Source organism: Pteropus alecto, unplaced genomic scaffold (genome assembly GCF_000325575.1).
Source record: "Pteropus alecto unplaced genomic scaffold, ASM32557v1 scaffold398, whole genome shotgun sequence".
Taxonomy (NCBI): Eukaryota; Metazoa; Chordata; class Mammalia; order Chiroptera; family Pteropodidae; genus Pteropus; species Pteropus alecto.
In genome coordinates this window covers 1,061,662-1,083,149 of record NW_006442497.1, presented here as the reverse complement: position 1 = coordinate 1,083,149, position 21,488 = coordinate 1,061,662, and positions in this window count along the sequence as shown.

The window sequence follows — 21,488 nt, the reverse complement described above, 5'->3', positions numbered from 1 at the left end:
CAGGAAGGAACGCTGGGTTACCTAATCCAAGCAGCCTTCCAGCAATTATTTCATGAGAAAGTCAAGTGCCAAAAGGCGTGCATGTTGCATGTGTGTGTGCGTGTGTGTGTGTGTTCCAAGTAGCTGTCTGGACAGGGTGAGCCAAACCACTCCCTGCATTCTTTCTCTGGGTAGAATCTTTGATAGAGACCGTGAGAGACACTGCTGCTGCAGCTTCCACCCCAGATAACATTTATAGCCCCTACAGGTCTGGGTATGGGAACCTGGAGTTGAGAGGCCAGAAAATCCCAGTCCCTTCCTTTGCAGGACCCAAAAAAGGACCATGTGGGGATGTCTTAGGAGGAACTGGACAGCTTGACCCCTGGCCCTACAGCTGATGTGCACCTAGACATGTGCCTGGACCAGCAGCATAGGTTGGGGGTAGGGGTGGCAGGGGTCCAGACTTCTCTCCCATCCTCCAGAGAAAAGAAGGCCGGCCAGGTCTCTGGGATGGGAACCCTGATAATGAAAAAGAGGTGAGAGACTATAGCTTCTGGCTGCCCAGGATCCATCCACAGTCTCCCATCTGATGTAGGTTACCTAGATTCTCCTGATCTACCGTGAGAATATCTAGGAGAGGCTGCTTGGGGGTAAGGCAGGGCTCCATCTGTGGGTTCTAGGAAGGCAGACAGTATAAGAAGCAAATCATCCCCTCGGCTCCTCTCAGCAGTCAGTCCACTGAGTCGATAGCTGAAGATGAACCTAGGAGATAAGGAGAGATGAACCAGAAACATGAGGAAGAGGGACAAAGGGGCAGAGGGGCAGGGATGGAAGGAGAGAGGGGGAAGGGGGATTCGGGGATGAGGGTGGGGCTTGAAGACCAGTGCCACCCAAGAGCTGGCTCCATGCCAAGTGGGAGGAGGCTGCTCCAGGCCTCTTCCTCCCACCCTCCTCCAGCTCAGCTCCTGCCCAGTACCAGGCTGTGAGGGAGGTGAGGACTGATGAACCTGGCTGAACTCCCTCCACATTCACCAGCCCTGATGTCAGTGAGCCAGGGAGACTGACCTCCTACGGAGTCTTGGGGCTCTGGTGCCAACCCTCCCAGCTCCCCCTCACCTGGCTCTGACCCCTTCGCTGCCTGATGGTCCTTGATCTGCTCTGCTTCTAGACTGGAAGCAGGAAGTGAGACAAGTCTTCCTGAGTCCCCCTGCCCGTCCCCTCAAGAGATCAAATCCTTGCCAGACCAAAACCATGAAGTCAAGGAAGCTAGTGTCATGGGCCTGAGAAGGGGAAATTGAGGCCCTGAGAGGGACAGGGACTGGCCCTAGGCCACACAGCAAGGCATAAAAAACCAGACTGGAATACTGGGCCCTGGCCCCATATTCGAGACACTTCCTGTGTGCTGGTCCCAAGGTACCTCCCAGGGCAACAGTTAAATTCGGCCAAGTCCAGGCAGCACCTCCCTGCTCCCAGGTTAGTTGGAGGCTCTACTCCCCAGGAATTGCCCCTCAGAGGTCTCCAGTACCCCTGCCCCATGGCGCTCTGGAAGTAGCCCCTGAGAACTGCTCCCTCCTCCTCTCTCCAGACTCCCTTCTCACCTTCTTGCTTTTTTGTCCCCAGGACTTCCTGAGTGACTCTTCTTTTGTTCCTTTCTTAACAGGGTGGTCCCCAGGGCTCTGAGCTAGGCCTTTCCCCTTTTCACCCACAGGCGGAGCAGGGTAAGGAAAAGATATAAGAAGTGTCATGGTTCAGTCCTCTGCAGTCCTCTGTCCACCTGCCTGGTACCGCCCTCCACCCTCTGCACCAGGTCCGTGTGCATGGGTGCAGTACGCACACACTTGCATGCACATGTCAGACCCAATCCTTTGAGAGCAGAGGCTGTCTGTCTCCACTGTTCATCTATCCTGACACCTGGAGCAACTGGCTTTAGAAAGTAGGTGATTGAATGCCTGGGAAAAGGGGACCATTGGAGAGCCAGCGGAACCAAGAGGACTGCTAGATGGATGGACAATGGGGAGAGAAAAAGGAGAGAGGAAAGTATAGCTCCCAAATACTGGCTTAGGTATCTGGGGGCTATGAGAGTACCAGTCACTAAGACGAGTCACAGAGAGGGTACATTGGAGGGTATGGGAGCCATGGGGGCCTCATAGTTGCTACACAGAGCCTGTCTCCAAGGTCACATCAGCTTTCACACTGGGTAAAAGGCAGCTGCCAAGCTCACTGGTCACCTCACCCCTCCAAGCCCCTTCACCAGGTTAGAGGGTAACGGGCCAGGCCAGACCCATTATTTGTTGGCCCCAGTCGGCACTGCCACATTGTCCATGCGGCTCTCAGCTTGCTGGGGCAGCTAAGAGGCCTGGCAACCAAGCTTCATAAATGGGAAGGTACATGAAAGAAGCCATACCCCACCCCTCATGGTCCACAGCTGCAAGCACCCAAAGGGAGCAAGCTGACAAGGACTCAGCGGAAAAGTACACTCCAGGACTGGACCCCCTGGGAAACATACCACCCCCCACTCCTCCCAAATTCTGAAATCCAGCCTCTGCCCTGGAAACCGTTGCCTTGTTATGAGATCCATAGGGGTGGGGACGCAGGGCTTGTATTTATCTTTTCCTGCCGGGTTGCTGGGTTTAGGAGCCAAGAAGAGTGCCAAGCAAGGAGGCGGGAGCCATGGTAGAGGTTGTGCAGGAGCAGAAGCCCTGGATGAGCAAGTGTCGGAGCCCCCAGGTCTTATTTCCACCCAGGAGAAGGGCACATGGGGCACATGGGGCTCTGCCCCACAGCTCTGCCTGCCTGAAATGGAGCCGTCGGGATGATCCTGGGCCCCAGGGCCCCCCAGGAGGTCCGGAAGACTCCTGCCCCTGGGTCAACAATCCAACTCCCCTCTATCAAACCCTTCTTTAAACTTGATACCTCCATCCCAGGGACACTGTGCAGAGCACATGTGTAAACTTATAATGTTCATCCTTTTCCTGTGTCTCTGAGGTTGTGTCTGTGCACATATCATGCTTGCACGTATATGTGTGGGTGTGTCCGTGCATATGTGTCCGTGTATATGTGTGTCTGTGCACATATCATGCTTGCACGTATATGTGTGGGTGTGTCCGTGTAGAGGAACGATGTGGGAGTTACAGAGTCTCCAAGACCCATGCACATATCTGCACACATGTATGGTATGTGAGGTGTGTGCACATTTGCAAGTACCCGTTTCTAAAAAAATTTTTATGCATTTGCTTGTAGTTGGTGGATGTGTTTATAGACACACATGTGTACGCATGCCTGCAGTACACATGTCAGCATAGACATCAGGATGTGTCCTACGCCACTGCTGTTATGCACATACCTGTACACATGTCACATGTCTACATGTACTTACATATGTCAAATGTCTATGTGGGTTTCATTGTGTGAGTTTGATCACACGTGTCACATGTCCCATTTCTTGCTGACTCTTTAACCAGAGCTCGAAGTCTATTTCTAGAAAGTATAGTATAGATCCTGAGATGGTATAGTATAGATCCTGGGTGTGTACATTTCTACAGAGACTCTCGCATATAAAATTCTAAGGATGGCACTGATCAAGGAGGTGGTAATAGAGAACAGAGCTTCCTGCCCTCCTAGACCAAATTAGGCCTTGTTGGTCCCCATGGAGGAAGAATTTCCCACAGCCCTCTGCTGAGGCCCAGGCTACCCACAAAACAAACAGCGTGTATCCCTGAATGGAGGGGCCTGCAGCCCTCCCCGCAGAGGTGGGGGCTACAGAGGGTGTGGAGTGGAGACAGCTGCTTCCAGCCCAGATAAGGCTGTTTGGCTCACATTTTCCATTTCCAGGATCCTCTACCTCGGGTCCCAGCCCCTAAGCTTTGGCCATATGGCCTCTAAAGTTCTCCAATGACCCACCCAAGCCCCCCACCCCCACCCTGAGAATTGCAGAGCCAAGAGGAGAGATTAAAGTCGGGGAAAAGCATGCACCCTGCCCAAGCCCCTGGGGACTGGGGAAGTGGCCTCTAGGGTAGGACAGGTCCGGCCCGGGGCCCTTACAGCTAATATCCTGACCTTTGGGGCTCCAGAAAATGCCCAGAGATGGGAGGAAGGAGGACAGCCCCTCCTCTTACAACACCGGTCCCTGCAGGGAGGCTCCTTCTGCCCTGCAGAGCCTGGCTGCCCCAGCACGGAGGACCCTGAGACACGGAAGGGCAAGCAGTTGTCTGGGGAAAGAACTGGGCTCGAACTCTGGGCTCCTTCTCCCTTTCCCCACCCCCTCCACAACTGCCCACCCAAAGGCCTGGCCCCTCTAGCCCTGCCTGGCCTGCCTCCCCTCCTGTTCCTGGGCTATTTATAGGGCCTGGCTCAGTGGCCTCCAGGACAAGAGAAGCCAGAGCTCCAGGGCTACAGCTCATCGGGCCTTCCCCAGGGGCCCAAACAGGCTGGGCAGTGTCTGCTTTCAGCCCAGCAAAAGGCCCCCTCACTCAGAGTGAGCAGTGAGGGTGGGGAGGCCAGGCGAGGCAGGAGCTGGGCTGAGGCCTAATCCAGGGGCTCACTGGAGCCTTTTGCAGTCCATAGACAAGCTGCACTTCCTCAAAGCACTTTGGAGACTCACTGGGGTTGGGGCTTGTACAGAAGGTTTGTGGTGAGGGAGGCGACACCAGCCTCTCTTTGAGAATGCCTGGAGGGCAGAGATCAGCATCAGGTCCCACCAGGCAGCCACCCCCCTGTAAGCCCTCAGAGTCACCTTTCTCTAATGAAATGGGTCCTATGACCCACGGATCACCTCCACCAATAGAGGAATGCCTGAGGCTGTCATTCAAGTTCCTTCCAGCAAAATATACATGAAACTCACTTCTGTAATTGTGCCTACACTGGCACCTCAGCCTGAAGAGTCTCTTGCACTTGGCATCCCGCCGAGCTCTTGCTCATTCTTCAGCTTTTCAGAGCCCAGTTTTAATGCTACCTCCTCTAGGAAGCCATTCCTGATGAAGCCATCACCACTCCTCACCTCCGCTCCCTGCCCCACCATGCACCATGCCCATTTCCCTCCTGTCCTTCCTTATTGCCCTTGTATAGTGTGGGGCCTGTGCCTCTCTTCAATAGTGATCTCTGTTTGGCTGTATCTGTGAAGCTCCCCGGCCCCCTCAGGCTAAGAGCTCCAGGAAGACAGGACCCTGTCTTATTTATCCCTCTGTCCCATCGCTCAGTCCCCAGCTCCATCGGCCAAAGCTTGTTGAATGAATGAATGAAAGGCGAGTGAAGGGGAGAAGGGTGCTGAATGGATGAGTGTACGAACTAATGACTGAACAGTGAATGGAGATTGAGAGAACAAGGCAGAGAAGGAAAGCAGTAAAGACCCCTTCTGTGTTTCCTGAGCCCCGGAAAAACTGCCTGGTGTCCTAGTGGGTGAGAAGGTGGCAGGGCAGCCCAGGCCAAGGCTCAATGGCATGGCTTGGTCCTGGGAAGGAGCCAGATCGGTCACTCTCATTCTTTCCAGATCAAAGTTCCTCCAGGGAACAGCCTGGAACCTGACACTAGTTGGGGCTGGGGGCAGGGGGTTGGAGGAGTGCAGCTGGCCCAGTTCAAGAGGAGGGCACGGAGAAGCAAGACACCTGTCCCCAGCTCCAGGGACACCAGGCCAGCAGCCCAAGGAGGACACTAGACACATATACGCATACTTACTTAAGCCCCAGCCCTAGCCCTTCCCTCGAATAAAGGGCCACATGGGTAGATAAGAAACTCCTGGCTCCAGGCCCTACAGTTCCAGACTCCCCAAGCCCACCAGGGCCCCAGGTGCTCAGCTTCTTGCATTTCACCCTCCATGTCAGTTTTGACTCACCCCATGCCCCATCTCTCAGCAGCTTCCATCTCAGACACCCTCCAGGTTCATCTTTTTCTGTCTCCCGGTCACTATGTCTGTTTCTCTGTCTTTGCACCTTTTCATCTCAACACTCCATATTTCTCTGCATTGTTTGATCCCCCTGGTCCTTGCATCTTTGTCTCTTTCCATCTCTGTTTCTCCCTACACATGAAAAATAACGATGGAGTGATATGCTAGTCCTTGTTTCTAAGAAGTAGCTGTTTTACATTTCTCCCCTCTTCCCAGCCCCTGGTCGCTACAGTCTGCAGTGAAGATTTTTCTTGATGGTGGGACAGGGATGGGAGAGAATGAGAGAGGACAGAACTCATTGCCCCTGCTTCAGCTAGGCCCCCTTTATACCCTCAGGCTGCTACGTCTAAGCCAGACCTAGGCCAGCCCCATAGCAGGCAGGGAGGAGGTGGGCAGAGCTGGTCTGGGGCAGGAGGCCCGTGACAGTGGGTCAGGTCCCTGAGTCTGTTCTTCTTCCTTATTCTACTACAAGCTACGGAAAGTCACGCCATGGCCAAAGTTTGACTTCATGCCCCCCACCCCTATGTGCAAACTAGCATGTGAGCACACACACACAACACAGGGGGAGTGGCAAAGAGCACAGGACTTCGAATCTCAGTCATGGCTCACCACTCTTTGCATCTCAGCTGTCTTATCTGTGAAACAAGGATTATAATAATAGTATCTGCATCCTGGGATTAGTTCATGTTTGTGAGGCCCGTACAAACAAAAGCCCTTATGTCTGGCAGATAATGAGCACCATATATAGATATATAAATACATAATAAATTTAATAAATATGCATACATGATTCAAACTCGACTCTCAAAAACTATAGGTTATTTCACTTTTATCCTGTCGCCTGAGGGTGAGCCAGACCCTGGTCACCAACAGGTCCAAACAAGCCTGATGTGAGCAGCTGTAATTCAATTCAAGGAATAACATACAGTTCTGGGTGTGTACATTTCTACAGATCTGCTTGTGAAACAATATCTAGTTAACATCTACAGACCGGTGGCTGTATCGTATGTGGAGAAGTCGCATTTCTTCCAGTTAAAGATGGTTGAAACCATCTCCTTCTGTCCTAAACACATAGACATGAGATTTTTAAAAATTAATCATCACATAAATGCAATCAACAACACGAGAGGGACATATTTGTAGACAAGAAATGGAGACTTCTCCTTAAAAAAAAAGGCAGTCCCTGGGAACTGCAAAGTAAGGCTGGGTGAATGTGTTAGGTGTGGGCCACAATGTAAATGCTAAGCGAGGCTAAGGCCTGAGCTCATTTGGTGTTGGGATCTGCGCTGCCAGTTGATGAACATAAACCAGGGCAGCTACAGCCACCCCTTATGATCATGGCAAAACCCAAAGCCACAGGCCTGTGGTTGGGCCGTCAGCGGAGCCACCAAGCTCAAAGGGACTGTCCCAGAAATGCATCACTCATATGAAGTGGAGCCAACAGTGGACACTTCTGAGAAAACACTGGTCTGGCGCCCAGCCAGATACAGACCAAGCCGAGGCCACTAGTAGATGTCCTTGGGCTGTACAGAATCTCCAAATAACCTCACAACCAGGAATCACAGAGCACTGAGGAGACAAACAAATGCAGCTAATGGAAGAACTGACAGCTGAGAAAATAAAGTTTTAGAGCAATTTGAAAAGCATTTTAAGGTAGGTATCTTTAAACTTCTCAATGAAATCAAGGGGATAGCAACTACAAAACAACAAAAGGAGTCATGAAATAAGAGGAGGACAAATGACAAAGATTCCACTAGACATATATGGGAAATTAAAATTACAGAAAAAAAAACTCATAAGGTGAGCTGAATACCTGACTGAATACAGCTGGAGAGAGACATAATGAACTAGAAGACTGAACTGAGGAAATCTCTAAGAACACACCCTAAGAGATCAGAGATAGAAAATATGAAAGAAAAAAAATTAGACACAAGGAGAATAGACATAGATGTATCCGGAACTGATAGATAATAAGAGTGATGGAGAGATTACTAAAGAGGCAATGGTTGAGCATTTTCCAGAAATAAAAAAAAAACCATAAATCCTTACATTGGGAAAAATGTTCGCCACATGCTAAGTATGATAAACAGAAAATCCATACTAGTTTCACATTTTAGTAAAACTTCAGGACATCAAGCATCAAGAAAAAAATCCTAGTGCCAGCAGAAAAGGCAGCTTATCTAGAAGCAAGGAACAAGAATCTGGCATCAGAGCCCTCAACAGCAACGTTAGAAGCCAGAAGACAATAAAATAATATTTTTAAAGGAATAAGGGAAAATAAACTTGAGCCTAGAATTGTGGACACAGCAATACCATCCTTTAAGAGTAATGGTAAATTAAATACATTTTCAGACATCATTTAAAATTAAAAAAAAAAAAATGAGCCTAGAAAAAAAGCTGTGGTTTGCAATAAGCAATAATGAGCAAATCAGCTCAATGTACTGCCAAATCTAAATAACCATCATTAATTTTATTATGTTTAGTTTCTGGTACTAAAATTTTGGATCATGAGAACTTGGGAGTTGGGAGAACAGAGTATGGGGGGGCGGTCAAGAACATCACATATCAGATGCCACTGACGTGCTCCTCACATACCCTCAGGCTCACCTCTAATTTCAGCCAGAGTTGTTCCTGGGGGCTCAGGATTACAGGCTCTCATGTCAAGTGTGTTTCACTTTCTGCTCTGGGACTTCCGGAGTTAATGCCTCCAGAGGCATCCCTCAGTGCTGGGGTAAGTGCTTCTCCCACTGGATCCTCACAATAACAATTTTGAGAAGGCTTCAATAGGCTACTCAGAAAATCCCCACCGGAACTGAGCCCAAATTGCCCACATTAGAGACCTCAATAACACACCCATGGTGGCTTCCCCTCCATCTCCCACTTTCCCAGTCCCTCTCTCCAGCTTCCTGCCGTTATCTCCCAGATCAACTTCTAACACAGAAGCCCTCATCACATGCTTTGCTTTCAAGAGGATTCTGAGCTAAGACACTAAGGTTCTTAACTTCTTCAGAGGATCGTAGAGACACGAATTGTTTGTCTGTTTGTTTGTTTTTATTGAAATACAGTTTACCACCATTAAATGAATTTTATGAATGTAAAGTCAGTGGTTTTTAGTATATCTATAAGATGTGCATCACCACTAACTAATTCCAAAATGTTTCATCATTCCAAGCAGAAATTCTGTACCCAATAGCAGTCACACCCCCAATTCCACCACTATTCTGCTTTCTGTCTCTATGGATTTTCCTATTCTGGACATTTCATATAAATGGAGTCATATAACATGTGATCTTAAGCGACTGGCTTCCTTCACTCAGCATAGTTTCCAAGGTTCATCCATGCTGCAGTACGTATCACAGTCCTTCACACATTTTTATGTCTGAATGATATTCCATTATGTCAGAGCAAAATAGGGAAAGGTGGGATTTAACTGCAAGGTAACAGTTTAATAGTCAGGAAATAGCAACACATACATGTCATTTAGAAACACAGCAATGTTTTTTTAAATCAGCTAAAAAGAAAGAAGAAAGTAACTGCCTGTGGGAAAGAGGAAGCGGGAAGAAAGGAATAACATACAGATATTTTTCCAAACAACCTTGAAGGAAACTAATTCTTTAAACTATATGCATATGTAACTAATGGAAATGAAAAGTAAAATGAAAAAAAAAAAAAGGAGAAAAGCATGGTAAATAGAAAATACAAAAATAAGACAGCAAAACAAGTCCAAATGTGCCCACTATAATACATTTAAATGGCTTAAATTCACTTAATAAGAAAACTAAGCCTTTCGAAGTAGATAAAATCCAACTAAATTCTATTAACAAGAGATGTGCCTAAAAAGCAACTACAATACATAAAGATGGAAATGTAAAGGCTGCACAAAATATCCTTCCCAGACAACTACTAAAGGAAAAGGAAAGCTGATGTAACAATAGTGAGGTTGGACAAAAAAGGAATTCAGGACAAAAGGCTCAAGATTAAGATGGATATTTCATACTAATAAAATGAACAATCCACCAATAAGATTCAGCAATCATGAATGTATCAATCATGTCCTCTTTATTGTGGTAAAAACAAAAAACAAAAAAACACATCACATAAAATTTACCATCTTAATCATTTCTAAGTGTACAGTTGAGTAGTCTTAAGTTCATTCACATTGTTATGCAGCCATCACCACCTTCATCTCCAGAACTTTTTCATTTGGCAAAACTGAAACACTATACCCATCAAACAACAATTCCCCGTTCCCCCTCCTCCAAGTCCCTGGCAACCACCATTCTATTTTCTGTCTATGAATTGGTCTCTTAAGTATCTCATATAAGTGGTATCATACAGTATTTGTTATTTTTTTGACTGGCTTATTTCACTCAGCATGATCTCCTCAAGGTTCATCCATGCCATAGCATATGTCAGAGTTTCCTTCTTTTTTAAAGCTGAATGATATTCCATTGTATGGAGATACAACTTTTGCTCATCTATTTATTCATTGATGGACATTGGGGTCATTTCCACACCTGGGCTATTGTGAATAATGCTTCTATGAACATGGATATGAATGGATGTGTCAATCAACAGTCATTTATTGAACACCATCTTCTAGGCACGGCTCCAGGTACAGGGAATACAACAGTGAACAAGACAGCACCCAGCCTTCAGGAGCTTATGTTCTCATGGAGGCAGTCAATATGCACACAAATGGCACAGTCACATGATGGCAGGTGCTGGTCAGTGCCAGAAGGAACATGAGCTCAGGCCTGTGGGTCACAGCCACTGGTGATGTGGAGACTGCTTTACCCAGGATGGTCTGAGAAGGCCTGTCCAAAAAAAGTGAAATCTGAGTTGAGATCTGAAAAATAAAAAGGTAGCTAAGACCTGTGTGGTAAAGAACATTCCAGGCAGAAGCATCAACAAAAGCAACAGCCTGAGCCTAGACCCAGTTTGGAGTGTTAAAAAGCAGACAGGATGGTGAATGACTTGAGGGGTGCACTGAGGTGGACCAGAGACTTGAGGACGGAGAGGGAGACAGGACCAGGTCAGGGGGTGTGGCCATGTGAAGGGCAGGGCCTATTAAGGGGTGGGGCTAAGAGAGGGGTGTCCTTGAGAACGATGGTGCAAAGTATGGGAGTTTTGAAAGGTTTCTAGCAAGGGGAGGACATGATTTGCTTTAATGTCATGGGGAGGGTAGATTTTAATGGGACCAAAGTGGAGGCAGGAATTCCAGTGAAGCATGCATATAACTTATCCCTGAAGTGGAGTAACGCCCAAACTGGTAGAACTACAAAGAGAAGTTGAGAAATCTATTAATCATATTGAGGAGTTTTATCTCTAGATAAAGGAGCCCCTCCCATATTGCCCTATAGTCCCCACTTTTTCTCAAGTCCTCTGGGCCATCCCTCCCCATGCCTCACTCCCACTTCTTACCATTACCTCCCTTATCTTCTTAGAACTTCTAGCTCCTCCCAGTCCCTACATGTCATTGCCAGTACCTCCAGGCCCAGACCAAACCCTAACGTCTTTCCAATTCCAATGGTCTTCCCGACTTTCCAGCCTCTTCCAGTCTTTCTCCATTCACCTCTTTCCTTCTACATCCCCCACTCACCTCCCCTCAGTCTCTCTTACTCCATCCCATTTGAAATTTCAGCTCCTTGCATCTCGCTAGGTTACTTCCATTCCTAGTCCCCTCTAGCAACTCAAAATCCCACATTCACTCCCGGTTCTATTTCATCCAACTCCCCAGCCCTTTGCTAACCCTTCTAGACACCCAGTCTTTTTATCTCCAGGTGCTCACATCTGCCAACTTCCTCCCATTTCCCACAATCCCTCCTGGTCCCCCCAGCCGTGCTTTAGTCCCTCTGTTCTCCTCTGATTAGAGACTCATTTTCTGGTTCCTCATGTGGGACCAGGAGTAGATCGTTTTCCCACTTCCCAGATGGGCCATTACGCTGAGATCCTTGGTTGGCTAGAAATGAGTAAAACACAAACAAGGTTTAATGCCACCTCCAGATGACCCTAGACCCAATGAAGAGGAAAGGCCCCCTTTTAATTCCCACTCCAGGAATGCTGACCATAAGGTGGGGCAGTGCTCATCCTGTCAGCCAGGGAGCTTCAGGTCCAGCCAGAGGAGGTCCCCAGTAGTTGTCACTGCACAGACCTTGGGGCAGAGCATAGGGCCTGCTGCAGCAGGTGGTCATGGAGGGGTGACCGGAGGGCTCTGTTTTTGGAGGGGCTACAATTTAGCAATACGGCCAGCTTTGTGCCATCCCCCTTCCATCTATCTTATCACTCAGTTCCGTCAAACTCCTCTGGGCTCCTCCAGTCCCTTCCCAGGCCCCCAGGCCCTCTTAGCCCGCCCATCCTCCCAGTGCTTCCAGCCCTCCAGAGGCCTCCCTAACCTCTCCTCTACCCCCCATTCCCCCATTCTCTGCCTGCCTCCTAGCCCCCCATATTCCACTAGGATAGAGGCTAGGGACAAGGAAATGATGGCTTAAAATTTTCTCTGTATATGATAAGAAGTAGAATAGATGCTACCAGGGGCTGGGGGTAAGGGGAGTTATTGTTTCATGGGTTTCTATTTAGGAAGATGAGGAAGTTCTGGAGACGAATTGGAGGGGGTGTTGCACAACATTCTTAATGGACTTAATGCCACCAAACTGTACAATTAAAAATGCTTAGGGTGGTAAATTTTATGTATATTTTACCACAATAAGAGAAATTTAAAAAAAAATTTTTTCTTTATACAACAAACAGCTGCTGGTCACTCTCAAGCCCAGCCAGTCTCTACAGCTCCCCTAGCCGCCATTTTGCTTCATCTCTTTTTTTTAATGCCACCAAACTGTACAATTAAAAATGCTTAGAGTGGTAAATTTTATGTATATTTTACCACAATATACATGTCTTCCCTGCCCCAAACTGGCTAAGTCTTCTCCTTTCTCCCAGTCCTTCTAGCCTTCCAGGCAACCCCATCCCTCTTATTTTCTCTATTCCTTCCATGATCTCCAGCCTCTCTGCACCGCCTACCTGCCCTAATCACTACCGCTGTCCTTAGTCTCCCTAGATCCTGTCAGTTTCTTTCAGCCCCCAATAGTCCCTCCAAGTGCACTCCATTCCCCATCCCCGTCATACCCCGCCCCCACTTATCCAACAGAATCTCTGTCACTCCCCTACCCCAGTCCCACTCACTCACCAAAATTAGGTCAAAATTATCTGTGCTTCAGGAACTATTTTTCCTCTCAGGGCTTGTATGAGTTAGGAATTGTCACAGAAAACTGCCTGCAGTGGTTTAAACAACTGTAACAGGATATAAGAATGGAGGTCATCTTGTCTCAGTTTTGACTAAGACCCCAGAACAATAGGTGCCAATGACCGCTACATTGCAGAGTGGGGTAAGACCACCAAAGCTGAACGTGAAAAGGAAGTGGTTGAGAACCAGTTTTATGACTCTTAGCTTACCAGCCCCCTTAAGCTCACAAAAAAAGTTAGAGAGACTAAGAGGGGTTAAAAAAAAGTGAGGTAGCATTTCTTTGGAGATATCTATACAGTGATCCTCACTACTAACACTCCCCCAGCAATGGGAAAAGGGTGGTGTATGTTTGCCCCTCACTGTAGGTCTAGGGAAAAGAGCTTCAATAGGACCACTCAAAAAGCTCGATATGCATCAGTCAGCCAATCAATAAGCTGTTGACCTTTCCAGGAACTGGGGATACAGCCAAGGATGAAACAGGGGTGGGGTCCTCAGTAGCTTACAGGACATCGTAGACTGGTCTCTGATTCATGCCTCAAAAATCTAATTAGAGGGACTTCCACATTTGCCTCTGAAGGATTAACTGCCTCAGAAATTGTCCCCTCCTCATGTAAACAATTAGAAATCTGGAGAAAAATATATAAAACATATTTTCAAACATTGAACAGGTAGCACTGGCCTGGGATCCCTAAAAGAAGAGAAACAAATGATGTGAAGCTCAAAGCCTAGAGGCAGTTTCTGGGCCTCAGTACAGAAAGGGGGATCCTAATTAGAGCTCAGTAGTCCCACTGAGTTGAAGAGGCAAAGCCTGGAGTTCAGAGGTCAAGACAACTAGAATGTTCAGAGCAAAGTACTGATGAGGAATGGGTTTGTTAGAGATACAGCACCAGATGTATTCAAGTGGAGTTTTGGACTAAGAATTAATATGTTCATGTGTGAGAGAAAATTGCCTAGGACAAGGGAAATGGTCACCAGAAAATAGTAAACCAAACAATCTCTGAAGCTCACACAGAAGTGGGCATAGTCCAGACACCAAACACTGCAGCATTGTTCACAAGAGCCAAGATATAGAAACGACCTAATTGTTCAATAGATTAATACATAAAGAGAATGCATACGCACATATATAAACATACCAGAAATGATAGAGATGATGGAATTAGTAAATAAAGACTTTAAAACCACTATTTTAAACCTTATAAATATCATTAAAGAAAATTTAGACACGATGAGAGAAATGGAAGATATAAAAAGAGACTCATTCTAGAGCTTAAATATATAATATTCAAAATTAAAAATACACTGCATGGGATTAAGATCAGATGAGATACTACAGAAAGAAAGAAAAAAAACAGAAAACTTGAAGAAATTGCAATATAAGCTACCCAAGATGAAGCACTAAAAGAAAAGACACTGAAAAAGCAATAAACAGTCACAGTAGGCTGTAAGACAATATCGAGCAGTCTAACATATGTGTAATTGGAATCCTAGATGGAGAGGTGAAAATGGGGAGATTAAACATAAATATTTGAATAAATGATGGCCTACATTTTTCCAAATTAGATGCAAAGTATAGATCTAAGAATCAAATAAAATCCAAGCAAAGACACAAATGAACAAAAAACCATACCAAGGCACATCATAATCAAATTGCTAAAAAAAAAAAAACTAAAGATAAAAAGAAAATCTCAAAAGGAGCTAGAGAGATTCCACTTCCAGCCAAGATGGAATAACAAGGACTGGAGTTACCCTCTTATTGAAACAATCTAAAAACAGACAAAACATCAAATAACGGTTTTTAAGACCCTTGATATCAAGCAACAAAGGACAAGGATCTCTGAAAGATGGAAAACAAATTAGATGAGATCTAAAATTGCGCCATCTTACTGCTTTGGGTATACTACTGTAAAGTTCTTATGCTATACATGCAATGGTATAATATCACCATTGTAATGGTGATGAAGAATTATGATAATTAAAGATGTCTACTATAAACCTTGAATGAACCAGTAAATAACAAAACAAAAAACAATAGCCAACAAACTAACAAAGGAGATAGAAATGGAAACAAATAATATTCAATTGATCTAAAATAAGTCAGAAAAGGAGGGTAAAGGGAGTGAGTGAAGACTGAAGTAAGCGGAAGAAAATAATAAATGTAAGATCAGAATTTAATTAAGTGAAAACCAGAAAATCAGTAAAGTCAATTATACCAGAAATTAATCCAAAAGCTGATGCTTTGAAATGACCTATAAAATTGGGAGGTGGGGAGCTATAGAAGGACTGTAAGGGAGAAAAGAGAAGACACAAATGATCAGGAATGAAAAAGAGGATATTACTGCAGATCCTACAAACATCAAAGGATAAAAGGGAATATTATGAACAACTTCGTGTCAATAAACTTGACTTAGTTAAAATACATAAATTTCTTGAAATACACAAACTATCAAAATTTACTCAAAAAGAATATCTAATCTTTCCTAAAAGAAAACTTTAGGCACAAATGACTTCACTGAAGAATTCTGCCAAGCATTCAAGAACTAAATAATAAAAATCATGCACGACTCTAGAAATTTGTTGAGAAAAAATACTTCCCAACTTATTCTATGAGCCCAGAATTATCCTGATACCAAAACCAGATAAAAATATTACAACAAACCTACAAAACAAAATCCTTTGTGCACATAGATACAGAATTCTTAACAGAATAAATCAAATCCAGTAGTATATAACACGATAATGTAACATGACCATAAGGGATTTGTCCCAGGAATGCAATCTTGGTTTAACATTTCAAAATTATTTACCTACATGTAAAAATAAAATGAACCTTGACCTGTACCTCACACCATACCCCAAATTAACTCAAAATAAATCTTAGACATAAGTGTAAGAGCTAAACTATAACCCTTCTAGAAGAAAACATAGGACAAAAATCTTTGTGACCTTGGATTAGGCAAGGATTTCTTAGTTAGGAAACAAAGGCAAAATGATAATTAGAACTTTACCAAAAATAAAAAATTTTGATCTTCAAAAGATGCCATTAAGAAAACAAAAAGAGAAGCCACAAACATAGAGAAAACATATTTGCAAAACACATTTATCCAGTAAAGGACTTGTATTTAGAATATACAAGGTTTTCCTTCTCGGAGAGGGGGTGCGGAGAATGTACAAGGAATTCTTAAAACTCAATAATAATACCTTATTTCTTTAATGGGCAAATGATTTGAACAGACATTTCACTAAAAAAGATATATGAACAGAAAATAAGCAAATAAAATGATAGCCGACATCATTAGACATTAGGGAAATGCAAATTAAAACCACAATAAGATACCTCTACACATATGCACACACTAGAGTGGCTAAAATTTTAAAAGCTGATGGTACTAAGTGACATCAAAAACATAGAGCAACTAGAACTTTCATTCATTGCTGGTAGGAATGCAAAATGGTATGGCTACTTTGGAAAATAGTTGGGTCGTTTTTTATTCAGTTAACCATATACTTATCTTTTGATCCAGAAATGCCACTCTTAGATATTTACTTAAGAGGAATAAAAACATGTGTCCACGCAAAGACTTGTACACAAATGTTTGTAGCAGGCACATTCACAATAATAAAAATTGGAAACAGCACAATCTGCATCAATGAGCACATAAATTGTGGTATATAGATACAATAAAAAGAAAAAACTACTCAAGAATAAAAAGAAAAAACACTAATACATGGAACATCATGGGTGTTTTCCAAAGGCTTTATACTAAGTGCAAGGAGCCAGATATGAATAATTACATATTTTATGATTCCATTTTCTAAAAGCAAACATATAGGGACGGAAATTCCAAAACAATTCCTTAGCTAAAGGCAAACAAACTTGGAGTGACGGAAATCAGATTGGTATTTGCTAAGAGTCAGAGATAAGAAGTAAGGCACAAGGGGCACAAGGAAACTTTTTGGATGATAGAACTATTCTTTCTCTTGATCGTGGTATTGGTAAATGACTATATACATCAAAATCGGTGAATTTTACTTTATGTAAATTATATCTCAATAAATCTGATTTTTAAAATAAAATGCATGACATATTTGCCCATAGTGGTTTTGATAAAGTGAAGACAATTTGCTGCATTGGAAACTGGTACCCTTAAAATCCATTGGAGGCAGAGAGAATATGTGACTCCCAAGGACCAGATGTGAGCCATGAGAGAGCAAAGACCTGCACAGAGCTGTATTAAAACCTGTCCGAGAGCGCCACCTGGAGGAAAGATGAAACCTTGGCAGCAAGAAGCTGAAGCCTGAGCTGCCTGAGAGCTTAGGAAAGGTCAGCCACCAGTCCGCACGGAGGGACTCACCTGTGAGAGAGACACCCCAATAATAGTGTGTGCTAGACAGTTTGGGAAGAACTTACAAAAGAGCCCCACTAGATGAGGGGTCAGATTTATACACATACCATGCTGGGAAGATTGTGTGGCAGCTCACAAGTACTAATCAGAATAAGACTATTCTTGCCCGTTTCCTCCTCTCACTCCCACACTTCATCTTTGGAGGAGCAAAAAACAGCCTAGCACATAAGAAAGAGAATCTCAGGGTGTACAGCAGTAAGGGGAGGGGAAACTGAGGGGAAGTTAATCAGATAATGTACACATTCTCTCTCTCTCTCTCTCTCTCTCACACACACACATACACACACACACACACACACACACACACACACACACACCACACACACACACACACACACACACACCACGCACGCGCGTGCCCTTTTCCCTGTTGCATGCTGCCTACCCAAAATAGACTAAGGTGAAAGGCAGAAGTTTTTACCCTAAATGAACTTTCAATTTTTTTTTTTTTGCTTATTTTATTTTGCATTCTTTATTGTGATAAAATATACATAACATAGAATTTACCATTTTAATACAATTCTGTGACACCAAGTAAACTCACATTGTTGTACATCCATCTCAAGAACCTTTTCATCACCCCTAATTGAAACCTCTACCTACCAAACAGTATCCCCTCACTACCCACTCCACTGGCCCGGCAACCACTATTCATGAATTTGACCACTCCATATGGTTCTTTAAATTGCAGTTACTGAAATGAGACTTTTATAACTTGAAGTGACCCAGGAACTTTTTACCAATAGAAAGTGTCCAGAAGAGACATGGGCTTGCCCTATATTCGATGCAAAGGGTGGCAATGAACCATCACCACAGAACAAGCTTGGAGATTGGGAGATAAAAATAAAATTGCCTTATGATGGCACCCTGTGAGTCCTATTCAATCTCACACTTCACAAATAAGGAGCTTATTTTTCTCATGAGGTAAGAAACCTAAAGGTATATAGTCCAGGGCTTACAGCTGGTTAAAATGTCATCAAAGTGCAGGCTCCTCTTAGCTCCTTACTTCGCCATCCTTGGTGTAGGATCCTCCAGCTCCATGGTCTAGGTCTAGAGTCTGATCCCAGGCAGGAAGAAAGAGAAAAGACAAAGGCTTTTGGAAGAATTGGGAAAATTGTCACTCAATCATTGTCAGTGTTCTTCAGTTCAGAAAGTGAACTGGTTGACAAAATCTACTCTAAAAGATCAATACAGCCCAAGCATATTTTTAGCCACTTAGTGCCGGCCTGCTTTGCATACCTGGCAAAACTGCACCCAACATCTGCTGGCCACAGGTAAGACAAACCCCAAGCCACTGCTGCCCTTCAAGAGTTTTCTGACCGAGAGACTTCCCTCCTCACCTAGACATGTAAACCCCTGAAAGATGGAGGAGTCTTTTCTCTTCCAAGAGGTCCTTTGCCCATTTCCCTTCCAGGCGGTGGCTGACCTCACTATTCCAAGAAGGTCCTCTGCTATGGGGATGTCCCTTCCATGCAGCCCGGTCCAAGCACCGCCCAAAGACAGCTCACTGCACGCTACTGCCACCTTGTGGTCATGTGTTTTTTCTTGCTCAGCCCCCAAATCTTGCCACTCACCAGGACTCTACACAGTAAGGGGGCAGGGCGAGAGGAATAATTCCCCAGTAGAAAATCTGGATGCAATTAGAAAAGAAAATAGAGAGTAAATAGCTGAAAACCTGGCAAACCCACTATGGTCAGTAATGTCTAAGATAAATAAGGCTCTCAGCAGGAGGATAGGACTGGTGTCCAAGGGCAACTGGAACACTTTTGACAGAAGATAAGAGCGGTGCATAAAGAACTAGATGATGCAAGAAAGGGACACCAGAGGTGCTTCCTGATTCAGGTCTTCTGCTTTAGAAATCCTCAGGAGAGAAATTGACCAATGACCTCTTACTGGAGGTGAAACCCCTCCCCCCATTCTAAGTCTAGGTCTAAAACACACTCTGCCTGGGAGCCAGCAGGATCAGGAGAGTATATACGTCCCCCTTGTCCTCTAGGTTTCTAAGGCCTTTGAGCCAGTGTCAAAGTGCTCCTACCTAGCACCATTTCAAGCACATATGCTGTCTGCTGCCCTCTAGGGCCTCCTAGATATATGTGCATGCGTCCGTGTTAGTTGTAGGCAAAAGCCACACTTCTGCTTGAGTTAAATATAAGATAAATTTATGAAAGGTATGTGACCCAGAAGGCAGATGGTGGTGGGTTATTTGGGAACTGGCTCAAGGGCTATGCAGCCAGCACTGATGCTCAAAATCATGCTGTGAAAATGTTGGGAAGGCACAGCTGTTTCTGCCTCATCTGGGCACCAAATGCCACAGCGTGTACCCCTGAAACTGAACATTAGATGCCGTGTTGCCATAACTCTGAGGCAAAATTGTGAAGGTGTATTGCTATCCTTACCAGGTAAAAACAAATGGCTTCTGGATTCTCTGCTTGTTGAGACAGAGAATAAAGCATTTTAGCAGCTGCAATTCGACTTACCTCTTATTACTATGGTTGACCCTTGAACAACATGAGTTTGAACTGCATGGGTCCACTTACATGCAGATTTTTAAACTGTATTATTTTTAACTGTATTTTCGATCAGTGGTTGAGAATCTGCATATGCAGAGGGCCGACTTAAGTTCTATGTAGATTTTTGACTATGCAGGAGTGGTGAGGTTGGCACTCCAAACCCCTGCATTGGTCAAGGGTCAACTGTATCTCTACTTTAATTTTCCAAGATCCATCTGTCTTCTGCATTATGCAAAGCCCTAAAGTAAGTTGAAATATGATAGGATTCAGTACCCCTTCATCTTTCAAGTCTTTAATGGTAGCATTCATCTTTGTAATTCCTCCAAGAATGCAGTATTGATTTTGGTTTACTATTCTGCTTATAGAGCAGATACTCCAGAGGCATTCACTTAGCTCTTGACACAGTAAAGTCTCTTACTCTACGAATCTGAGAAACAACGTAAAGATTTTGAGTCACAGAGTATATTTATTCCAACTGCATAATCAGAAAGTGTGGAAGTAGCCATAGGATGTGTGAGGAATTCCACCAGACCTACAAATTTCCTTTTGTCACCTAACTATTGTAAGTCCCCATTCTAACTACAGTGGCATTCAGAAATTATTTGCTTAGAGCTAGCACCCAATAATCCCTAAAACATATGGCTATTTCTCTTTCCTGAATGCACAATTGCCCTAGCAAATAGTAAATACTCATTCTAATACAGATAAATGCACCTGTGAGGGTATTAGTATAAGCAGCAATTCTCAAACCTGGCTACAGATTGGAATCACCTGGGTAGCTTTAAAAACTGTTGCAATGGCTGAATCTCTTTCAGAGATACTGACAACATTGCTGTGTGACTGGAGGCGGGCAGCACAGTGGTATTTTTTTTAAATCACCGGTAGTGATTCCAGCTGCAGAAATTACTGGGCAGGGCTTAGATAAGGAAGTGGTTCTCAGCCTTGGCTGCACATTGAAAACAGCTGGGAAAAATTAAGAAAAATACCAATGGATCTCCAACCTAAAGACTCTGATTTAATTATTTAATTGACCTGTGTGGGTAATAGGATTGTTAAAGCTCACCAGGTGAATCTAATGTGCAGGACCATTAGGATAAGAGAATAAATAAATAATGAAATGAGGGAATGGATGAATCTATAGTCCTACACTTTAGACTTAGAGCCACCCTGTGAGTGTGTATGTGCATGTGTGTGTTTGCGGGGGTGGGGATTATCCATATCATTTTAGCATTGTGATATTGAGGCTCATACAACAGAGAGCATGGAACTCATGTATTTTGGAGGTGTCCACTCTGTACCAGGCACTGGCCTAAATGCTTTAAATGTATTTTCTTGTTGAATCCTCAAAATAACCCTAGAAGGATAGATATTGTTCTACACCTTTTACAGAATTGGAATCAAGACTCCCAGAGGTTAAATGACTTGCCTGCAGACACAAAACGAGTCAGCAGCAGATACTAAACCAGACTCAG